This window comes from Aotus nancymaae, unplaced genomic scaffold (assembly GCF_030222135.1).
Source record: "Aotus nancymaae isolate 86718 unplaced genomic scaffold, 86718_ANA_hifiasm-v0.15.2.pri h1tg000028l, whole genome shotgun sequence".
Classification (NCBI taxonomy): domain Eukaryota; kingdom Metazoa; phylum Chordata; class Mammalia; order Primates; family Aotidae; genus Aotus; species Aotus nancymaae.
The window spans coordinates 40,126,762-40,138,073 of record NW_026988441.1 but is presented as its reverse complement, the minus strand read 5'-3'; positions in this window follow the sequence as shown (position 1 = coordinate 40,138,073).

The following is an 11,312-nucleotide window of genomic DNA, read 5'->3' as shown; positions in this document are numbered from 1 at the left end:
GGGCGCCGCTGGTGGCAGGGGCACCAGCACCTCTGTAACTTCCGCCGGCTGCCTAGTGGGGAGAGGAGTTGCTGCCTCCCCCCTCCTCGCCGCCAACTCCTGGCTGCATTCCGCCAACATTTAGTGGGCGCCGACTGGGTGCCCGGGTCAGGGTGGACAGCACCCTCCCGCCACGGCCCACCGTGCGCCCCCGCCAGTCAGCCCGGGCAGCACCTCCCAGAACCCGCAGAGGCCCGGGCCCTGGGGGGGCACCCGCTCCTCCGCTCGGCTCAGCCCCCGGCCAGGTTCCCAGGCCCCGGGCTGGGGCGGAGGGCGGGCCGGGTCTCCAGCCCGGGAGGTAGGGAGCGGGAGGGAGGGGGCCGGATCCCACCAGCTCCCCCCTCCTCTGCCCGGGCTCAGGCTTCGCACGTGGTGGTGGCGTCAAGGGGAAGGAGGGGGGGTCCGGGCCAGAGGAGACGGGGTCACGCGCATTGGGGGCGCGGGCGGCGGGGACTGGGGTGCCCTCTCCGCCCCCTCCTGCGGGTCGGAGCCGGACGGCCGCCAGGGCAGGGCGAGGGGCCAGGCCGGGCCCCCCACCCGGGGCTGAGTCAGGCCCAAGCGGGGGCAGGAAGCGGCCCCCTCCCCCGCCCGCGGCCGCAGCGCGCGGCCCCCGCCCGGCCCGCGGGCCCCCGCCATCTCGCCCGCGCGGGGGGCTCCTACCTCCTTCCCGGGGCAGCGGCGAGGGGGCCAGGCCCCGGCGGCGGCGGTGGCGGCGGCTGCGGCTGGGCTGGCTCCCTCCGAGGGGCCGGGAGGCGGCAGTGAGCCTGGCCCCGCGCCACCCCCCGCCGCCGGCGGCCAATCCCCACCCGGGCTGGGGGGAGGGCGATGCAAATTACCCCGGATCTGGGTCCGCCCGCCCGCCTCCCCCACGCCCGGGCCCGGCCTGCGCTAGGCCGCGCATCCCCGGGCTCGCCTGCACCGCGCGGCCGCCCGGGCCGCCGCCCTCCCCGGGGAGCGCGGGGAGGGTGACCCCCCCCTCGGGCGAGGGGCCGAGGGGAGGGGGGCTGGGGACGGTTACACAACCAGGCGGGGAGGGACCCCGGGGCGGGGAGGGGGCCGGCCCGCGGGCCGCGCAGCCGGAAGCCGGGACCGCCACCGGCCCCTGGCGAGGGGAGCCCGGCTCCAGGCCCCGCCCCCGGGCCGGCTGGCCCCGCCCCCGCTCCGCGCCGCGCGATCGGCCCGCGCCCATTGGCTCTCCGGTCCGCCGCTCACCGCCCCTCCTCCGCACCGCCCCTACCCGCGGGCCGCGGCGGGCTGCCGGCGCGAGGCACCCTGGGACTTGTAGTCCAATCCGCCTGCCACCTACCGGCCACAAACGGCGAGAGGACTACGAAGCCCAGAGGTCCCCGCGGCCCCGCCCGCCCACCCGGACACCCCACCCCTTCCCCTCCTTTGCAAAGCCCCCCTCCCTGTTTTTTCAGCCCCCTCCCCCCCATCCCCCATGGAGCTCAATCCTGGCCAACTCCAACGTATGCACGCAGCACCGAATAGGCCCCCGGGGGGCGAGGGCGCCCCTCGTCCTCAGCTGCAAACTTAGCAGGCGACGCGCCCCCCTATCTCCCCACGCCGGCTCCCCCCATCCTCAATGCAGCCCTGCTTCCCCTCCCCCGCTCCCCGCGCGCCTGGGAGCCCCGAAAAGCCATGCACCCGGGTTGGGGGGGCTGGCGCACAAGCCTATGCACTTCGTCCCCAATATCCCCTACCGGGCGGCGCCCCCTCCCGCGCTCGGGATTCAGGGCGCCTCCAGCCTCCGGGCAGCTGCCAACCACCCCCTCCTCCGAAACTTGGGGGAACGTCCCCGGCTCCCCGGATCTCCCCTTCCCGAGGGGGCAGCGGTGGGCGCAGCGCCCCCCGTCCGTCCCCGCCCTGCACCCAGTGCCGGGGGCCGCGCCGGGCGCTGACTTACCTCGCGGGGCCGGGACGGGCCGGGCCGGGGCGCGCGGGGCCGGGGCCCGGAGTTGGGACTGGGCTCCCTCGGCCGCTCGCCTCCGGGGTCCGCGGCGCTCGCTCTGCCCGCGTCGCGCTGCCCTGGTCGCTCCCTCGCGCGGCGGCGGCGGCGTCACTGCCCCTACAGTAACTGTACAGTACAGCCAAAGCCCCGTATGATGCTCGCGACTCCCTTCCTGGTTTCTCCGAGGGCAAGAGGGGTCCTCCCTTGTCTTAAAGGTGCCGCAGCCGCCGGCCCCCCCACGCCCAGCCCGCCCCCCCCCAGCCCGGCCTCGGAGGCCAGAACAGGCTCGGCAGGTCCCCTCTTGCCACGTCTCTGCCCTCCCGTGGGGCTTCGCCCGCTGCGCCGGGGAGACCGGGCTGTTATTAGGTTTTGTCAAGTGGGGGGGGGTCCGGCCCGCCCCGGCGCGCCCCCCCGCCTCTGACCTCTCCGCCCCGCCGCGCGGCGCCGTGCCAGCTTGCCAGCTTATCTGGCCCCAGAGCTCCCCGGGGCGCGGGGGGAGCGGGCCCCCCGGGGTGGAGGGGGGTGGGGGCCTCCAGATAAACAGGCCCCCAGCCTCTGCGCAGGGGCGGGGTGCGGGGGGGCGCGGGCTGTGCCCCCGACGCCCGGGGCGTGGCAGGATGGCAGCGGGGGCGGGGAGCGCGGTGCGCACGGCGAGGAGCGACGCGGGCGTGGGTCGCGCGGCCCGGGCTGCCGGGGATGGGTGGGGGGGTGGCGAGGCGGTGGGGACCCCCCAGGCCAGGCGCCGGGCCTCAGTGGGCCCCGCCGCGCGCGAGGACCCGGGGGGTGGCCTCGCCAAGGACGGCCCGGGTCCGCGGGGCTCCCGGGTCCCTAAATGAAACCACCAACCTGCCCGCCCGCGATTATATAAAGGAGTCGCCTCCACCCCGCTGCGCTAGGGGCGTCAGCGGGGGAAGGGGTTGGCGAGGGGCGGGGAGGGCGGTTGTTTTCCCCGCTTCGCGAGTTCCCCGACCCGGCTGCGGGCCGCGGGGCGGGACGGGGACCGCGGCCTGGACGCCTGGGTCCTCGCGGGCCTCTCCTTTGCACCAGGGGGTCGGGGTGGCTCGCGAGGCGCGGACGTAAGGAGTGGGGAGGCGTTGGCTCAGCGCGACTTTTTTATTTTTTTCCCCCGTCCGTTTCTCCCACTTCCTCCCTGGTCGTGGGAGAGGTCCAGCGGGGGACGGGGAAGCGGGAGGAGAGCACGAGCATTGAGAACGTCCTGGCCCGGCCCGGGGACGGCGGGCTGGTGCGATCGGCCGCCTGGGAGGCTCCGGGACTTAGTTTCCCCCTCCTCATTCCTCCGCACGGAGAGTGCTGACAGCCGGTTGAGCTGCCGTTTCGTGAGCGCTCATCCAGTGGGTTACCCTGTCCCGGGTCTCGGTGCGCCTTCATTCTAACACCTAATCCCAGGGACGTTATTATTTCTTATTATTATTATCCAATTCTTACTACCAACACCACCTGACAGCGGGAACTGTCACCGGCCTGAGTCAAGTGTACCCAGCCTGTCCTCTGACTTCAAAGCTCGTGTATGGCCTCTGCGCACAATTTTATTAAAAGCGCCTTTCAACACCCAAACGGGTTGAATTGGCTTTTGTAATAATAATTTGGCTTCAAGGGGAAACCCGGGAGGACCCCCACCCTCGGAGGGGAAGTGAACTGTCTCAGGACTTGAAGCCTGAAACCAGCCGAGGAGGTGGGAAGGCACCCAGGGAGGGGCCGCGTGCATCCAGGGTGACGGCGTCACCCAGGGACTTTGCTCCGAGGACCCTGCCTTGGATAGAAGCCCTTCTTCCTTCAACCACCAGCCATCAGCCTCGGGACCAGGAGGCCGCACTGAAGCAGGATTCTTCTTAGACCTGATGCCCAGGCCTTTTTTTTTTTTTTTTTTTTTTTTTTTTGAGACGGAGTTTCGCTCTTGTTGCCCAGGCTGCAGTGCAATGGCGCGATCTCGGCTCACCACAACCTCCGCCTCCCGGGTTCAAGCTATTCTCCTGCCTCAGCCTTCCCAGTAGCTGTGATTAAAGGCATGCGCCACCACACCCCGATAATTTTGTATTTTTTAGTAGAGACAGGGTTTCTCCATGTTGGTCAGGCTGGTCTTGAAGTCCCAACATCAGGTGATCCGACCAACTTGGCCTCCCAAAGTGCTGGGATTACAGGCAAGAGCCACCGCGCCCGGCCTTTTTTTTTTTAAATAAAGATTTGGTAGGGGGGCGGGGTTCTCGCTATGTTTCCCACGATGTTCTCAAACTCCTGGGCTCCTGTGGTCCTCCTGCCTGAGCCTCCCACAGTGATGAGATGACAAGCAAGAACTATCGTGCTGGCCAGACACCTAGGCTCTAAACTACATGGTCTAACCTCCCCCACACCAGAAGCGGTGTGTGACTCGGTTTCCCCTCCTGTACCACCAGCCTCAGATCTGATCCTGCAGGAAAAGGAGAAAGCCCCTCACGGATTCTCCTTGGTGAAAACCTGACTCAGACGGGACAGGGGCTTCTCTGTAAGAAGGGCATTGACACTAATCCTCATCTCTTCCCTGAGGAAAAGCAGAGACCACGATTTCCATCATACAGTTGGGGAAACTGAGGCCCAGAGCTGGAGAAGAAGCAAGGATGTTAAATCCAGCATTCACGTGTCTCTGGACACTGAGGGGACCCAAGGGAGGTCCTTCAGGAAGAGCCAGGATGTGGCATACCCCAAACCACGCCCCCCACCCCTGTCATGAAAACAGAAGGAAGGGGGCCCAAAGCTTCCTCCTGACCTCTGCCCTTCACTTCCTTCTTCCTCCCCCACAACAACAACAAAGAAAATTGAGTTGATACTATTTCAAAACCTAATAAAGTATAAAAGATCGGGTTACTGTGTGATCTTGGGCAGGTGGCTTAACCTCTCTGATCCTCAGAGTCCTTTGAAGAATCGATGCAACTTCCTAGGGTTATCACAAGGGAGAACTGAGACTGTGTGTGTAATTCTGAGATAGCACAACCCCGTGCACCAGGAAGGCCTTCAATACATGAGACATGTGGCTGTATTATTAATGTTTGGGTCACACCTGTTATTTTGGTCCCTGTGTAGCCAGGGTTTTTTGTTTTTGTTTTTGTTTTTGTTTTTGAGATGGAGTCTTGCTCTGTCACCCAGGCTGGAGTACACTGGTGCGATCTCGGCTCACTGCAACCTCTGCCTCCCGGGTTCAAGCCATTCTGCCTCAGCCTCCCAAGTAGCTGGGATTACAGGCATGTGCCACCACGCCCGGCTAATTTTGTATTTTTAGTAGAAACGGAGTTTCTCCACATTATTCAGGCTGGTCTCGAACTCCCAACCTCAGGTGATCCACCTGCCTCAGCTTTCCAAAGTGCTGAGATTACAGGCATCAGCACCGCGTCCATCTGTGCCATCCGATCTCATTTATTCACTGGACAAACACGCACCATGTGCTTCCATGGGCCAGGTCCCTGCTCTCCAGCTTATAGGCTAGAGGAAGCTAAAGACAGTAAGATAGAAGACAAGTGAATACAAGAATTCCAGACACCATGAGTGCAGTGAGAAAGCAAGCCGTAGGAATGGAAACACAAGCGCCAGATCCTGGGGAACTGTGTGTGTGTGTGTGTGTGTGTGTGTGTGTGTGTGTGTTTTGAGACAGAGTCTGCTCTTGTCACCCAGGCTGGAGCGCAGTGGCAGGATTTCGGCTCCCTGAAACCTCCACCCGCTGGGCTCAAGTGATTCTCCTGCCTCAGCTTCCCAAGTAGCTAGGATTACAGGTGTCTGCCACCACGCCCAGCTAATTTTTGTATTTTTATTTTTGTATTTTTTATTTTTATTTTTGTGATGCCAGGGAGGAATTTTTTTTTTTTTTTTTTTTTTTTTTAAAGATGGGGTTTCACCATGTTGGTCAGGCTGGTCTTGAACTCCTGACCTCAGATGATCTGCCCGCCTTGACCTCCAAAGTGCTTGGATTACAGGCGTGAGAATTTATTTTTATTTTATTTTATTTTTTTTTAGATGGAGTTTCGCTCTTGTTACCCAGGCTGGAGTGCAATGGCACGATCTCGGCTCACCGCAACCTCCGCCTCCTGGGTTCAGGCAATTCCCCTGCCTCAGCCTCCTGAGTAGCTGGGATTACAGGCACGCGCCACCACGCCCAGCTAATTTTTGTATTTTTAGTAGAGACAGGGTTTCACTTTGTTGACCAGGATGGTCTCGATCTCTTGACCTCGTGATCCACCCGCCTCGGCCTCCCAAAGTGCTGGGATTACAGGCGTGAGCCACCGCGCCCGGCCGTGAATTTTTGTATTTTTAATAGAGAAGGGTTTCACTGTGTTGGCCAGGCTGGTCTCGAACTCCTGACTTCATGATCCATCCGCCTCGGCCTCCCAAAGTGCTGTTATTACAAGCATGAGCCACCTTGCCTGGCCTGTTTTTTTTTTCTTTTTTTTTTTTGTATAATTAGGAACCAAGCACAGTAGTGCATGCCTATAGTTCCAGCTATACGGGAGGCTGAGGCAGGAGGATCACTTGAGCCCAGAAACTGGTGGCTGCAGTGAGCTATGATTATGCCTGTGAGTATCCTCGGTTGCACTCCAGCCTGGGCAACAGAGCAAGACTCCATCTCTAAAATTTAAAATAATAATAATAGATCGGGCACGGTGGCTCAGGCCTTTGGCAGGCCAGGGCAGGTGGATCACCCGAGGCCGGCAGTTCGAGACCAGCCTGACCAACATGTTGAAACTCCATCTCTACCAAAAAATACAAAATTAGCCAGGCATGGTGACGCATGCCTGTGATCCCAGCTACTTGGGAGGCTGAGGCAGGAGAATCACTTGAACCAGAGAGGCGGAGGCTGCAGTGAACCAAGATTGTCCCACTGCACTGCAGCCTGGTGACAGAGCTAGACTCCGTCTTAAAAAAAAAAAAAAATTAATAGTAATAATAATAATTGGGCCGGGTGCTGTGGCTCACACCTGTAATCCCAGCACCTTCGGAGGCCGAGGTGGGTGGATCACAGGCCAGGAGGTCGAGACCATCCTGGCCAACATGGTGAAACTGCCCCCCATCTCTACTAAAAACACAAAAATTCAGCTAGGCCTGGTGGTGCACACCCACACTCAGGAGGCTGAGGCAGGAGAATCACTTGAACCGGGGAGGTGGAGGTTGCAGTGAGCTGAGATTGTGCCGGTGGACTCCAGCCTGGGCGACAGAGCAAGACTGACTGAAAAGTAAAAGAAGAAATGCTAGAGTGAATCTACATACAGAAGGAAGATGTGACAATATAGAATGAATTTGTTTTCTTGTGGATAAGAATTGTTGAAATTATTATCAGTTTTCTACAACTTACTGAGTTGTGAAATCACTCAAAGATAGCAAAAGACAGAGAGATCCCACAGAGTCAGACAAAAGCTACTTGTGCCTTGGGGCTATTTTATTTTTTAAATAGTCCTGAGGGCTGGCACGGATCTGTAATCCCGGCACCTTGGGAGGCCAAGGCTAGAGGATCCCTTGAGCTCAGGAGTTCAAGATCAGCCTGGGCAACGTAGTGAGACCCTGTCTCTACTTAAAAAAAAAAAAAAAAGGGCCGGGCGCGGTGGCTCACACCTGTAATCCTAGCACTTTGGGAGGCCGAGGCGTGTGGATCACAAGGTCAAGAGATCGAGACCATCCTGGTCAACGTGGTGAAACCCCGTCTCTACTAAAAATACAAAAAATTAGCCGGGCATGGTGGCGCGCGCCTGTAATCCCAGCTACTCAGGAGGCTGAGGTAGGAGAATTGCCTGAACCCAGGAGGCGGAGGTTGCGGTGAGCCCAGATCGCGCCATTGCACTCCAGTCTGGGTAACAAGAGCGAAACTCCATCTCAAAAAAAAAAAAAAAAAAAAAAATGATTGCTGGGCGTGGTGGCGCGTGCCTGTAGTCCCAGCTACTCGGGAGGCTGAGGCTGGAGGATCGCTTGAGCCCAGGAGTTCTGGGCTGTAGTGCGCTATGCTGATCCAGTGTCTGCACTAAGTTCGGCGTCAATATGGTGATCTCCCGGGAGCGGGGGACCACCAGGTTGCCTAAGGAGGGGTGAACCGGCCCAGGTCAGAAACGGAGCAGGTCAAATCTCCCTGCTGATCAGTAGTGGGATCGAACCTGTGAATAGCCACTGCACTCCAGCCTGGGCAACATAGCAAGACCTCATCTCTTTAAAACAAAATGATCATGAAGATGATTTCTTCAAAGGAAGTAATGTTTGAGCAGAGATCTTTTTTCTTTTTTTTTTGAGGCAGAATCTCGCTCTGTCACCCAGGCTGGAGTGCAGTGGTGCAATCTCTGCTCACTGCAACCTCCACCTCCCAGGTTCAAGAGATTCTCCTGCCTTAGCCTTCTGAGTAGCTAGAATTACAGGCTCCTGCCACCATGCCAGGCTACTTTTTGTATTTTTAGTAGAGAGGGGGTTTCACATTGTTGTCCAGGCCAGGCAGGCTGGTCTCGAACTCCTGACCTCATGTGATCCACCCGTGTTGGCCTCCCAAAGTGGACTCGACCAGAGATCTGAATGAATATAGAATCAGATGACGACCTGCATGTATTTCCTAGGTGAGAGGAACAGCCAGGGTTTCCAGAGTGACTGCAGTTGGGAGACAGAGAGCAGCCAGTGGGGACGTGTGGGCCATGGTACAGCTGTGGACTTTATTCAGAGCGTCCTGGATTCAGGCATGAAAAGGAAGGAGGCAGGAGGCTGTGACTCAGGCCACCGCGTGGATGAACCCTGAGGACCTCACACTCAGTGAGAGAAACCAGACACAAAAAGCCACACAGCGTGTGATCCCATTTCTATCAAATGTCCAGGACAGGCCAAGCCGCAGAGACAGGAAGGGGATGGGTGGGTGCCGGGGCTGAAAGGGGGATGGGTCGTGACTGCTGATGGGGATGGGGCTTCCTTTTTGGGGTGATAGGTTCTGAAACTAGATAGTGGTGATAGTTGCGAAACTGTGAATGTATTAAAAATGACTGAGTCGTATCCTTTAAAGAGTGCAGGCTCCCGCCTGTAATCCCACCACTTTGGGAGGCCGAGGCGGGAGGATCACCTGATGTCAGGAGTTCAAGTCCAGCCTTGCCAACATGAGGACACCCTGTCTGTACTAAAAATACAAAAATCAGCCAGGCGTGCTGGCAGGTGCCTGTAATACCAGCTACCTGGGAGGCTGAGGCAGGAGAATTGCTTGAACCCGGGAGGCGGAGGTTGCAGTTAGCTGAGATTGTGCCTCTGCACTCCAGTCTGGGTGACAGAGCAAGACTCCGTTTCAAATAAAATAAATAAATAAATAAGGCTGGGCGCAGTTGCTCACACCTGTAATTCCAGCACTTCGGGAGGCCGAGGCGGGCAGATCACCTGAGGTCAGGGATTTGAGACCAGGTTGATCAACATGGAGAGACCTCGTCTCTACTAAAAATACAACATTGGCTGGGCGTGGTGGCACATGCCTGTAATCCCAGCTACTCGGGACGCTGGGGCAGGAGAATCGCTTGAACCCATTTAGCCCAGGAGGTCTCATCTAGGGTGACTCTGCCTCCTTCCAGGGGACACTGGGTGATAGCTGGAGACACGTTTAGGTGTCATGATTGGGGAGGGGCTGGGTGGAGGCCAGGGACCCCGCTCAGCACCCTGCAGTGCCCAGGACAGACCCATCCCAGAGATCAATCCAGCACCATTGCATCCACAGTGCCGAGGGGCTGAAACCCTAGCCTGGGTCTCCTTCCAGTCTTGCTTGCTGTAGAATGCAGCCACACACTTCTTCCCTCTCTGTGCTCTGCGGAGAAAAAAAGCCACCAGTCAGTGGCCTCTGGACAAGGGAGGACTTCAGCCATCCACTGCCCTCCACCACCGCCCCTGGGGTCGACCTAGGGGGTCACTTGAACCCAGGAGGTGGAGGTTACACCCCCTTGTCCAAAGCAGACAGTCCGACTCTGAGATAAGGTTGGGGACCCTGGCCCCTGGCTTTACCCACTTTGGGGTGATTCCTGGATCCTGGAGATGAACCCCAGGGGTCAGCCTCACCCCACGGGACCCCTCCCCACAATGGACAAGGCCAGTCTGTCCTCTCCCCCAGACCCCAATCGTGCAGAATCCTCAACATGGTACCCCCAGCGTGGGGCTGAAGACTCCAGACTTCAGGAGTGGGGGCAGGGGCCGTGGGAGGGGAGAACGTGGCTGCGGTTCTGGTCCAGCCAGACCTTCTGGGTTTGTTCTTTTTCTTAAATCACCGCAATTTAGAGCAGCGTCCTCCCTCCCTCCAGCCCGCCTGCCACGTGGGCTGGCCCCAGGCCCCCTCTCCTTCTCTCAGTCTCTGCCTGCCGGGCTTGGCTGCGGGGGCTGGGGCTTCGGTTTCACTTTGGTATCACCGGTTTCACTTTCAAGGCTGGGGACACAGAGAGGAGAGAGGGACAGAGAGAGGGACAGAGCCGGGGAGGGTGGCTTTGTCAGGTCGGAGGTGGGGGTGGGGAGGGGCCACCACCTGCTACTCTTTTTCCTGACCTTCTTCTGGCCTGGGGGAGGGATCCTGGAAGTCAAGGTCAGGGAGTCAAGGTCAAGCTCTCCCTGTGTGACCTTGGGTGGGAGAAGCAATGCAGTGTCCTACCAGCTCCAAGCCTCTTTTCCCAGACCCTCCAGTTATCCACAAGTGGGGCCAAGAATCACGTACACCCCATCCGGCAGTGGGAAGTGCTCTTCCACTGAGAAAGGCTCCTCCAGCACGGGCACCGGGGACCATCCCATAATGTCCCCATGGGAGGGGGCAGGGCAAAGCCCCAGGCAGAACAGGATGTCCGAGGCTCCTTTGGCCAGGGAGAGACCCTTGGCCCAGAAACCATGGGGAAGGAGGCTCCGGGCTGCCTGAGTCCGGAGCCTGGCGTGAGCCACTGTCCCCTGGAACTCCCAGCGGTGCCTGGAGCTCTGTCCTCTAGCAGATCCAGGCTGGAAATGCAGCTGGGCATGGCCTCCTCCCTGCCCTACCTCCACCTCCACCTCCACCTCCACCAAGCAGGAAGGACCCCATTCAGGTCCTTCCCGCTTGCGGGGGGCCTGGGGGTTTGAGCCACCCACTCAAGAGCAGGGACTGGGACCCACTGGCCTCCCTGTCCCCAGCACCCACACAGGGCCCAGTCAAGGTGAGGCAGGTGCTTGATGCCGGTCAGACAGGATAGGGGAGTGACTATTTGCATGTCAATATCAATAACATATCTCAGTAGAGATAGGCGGTTAGTCTGTGTCAAAATGTGAGAGGGCGGTAGGTTTTTTATTTTATTTTTTAACAGTTTTATTTATGTATGTATTTATTGAGATGGAGGAG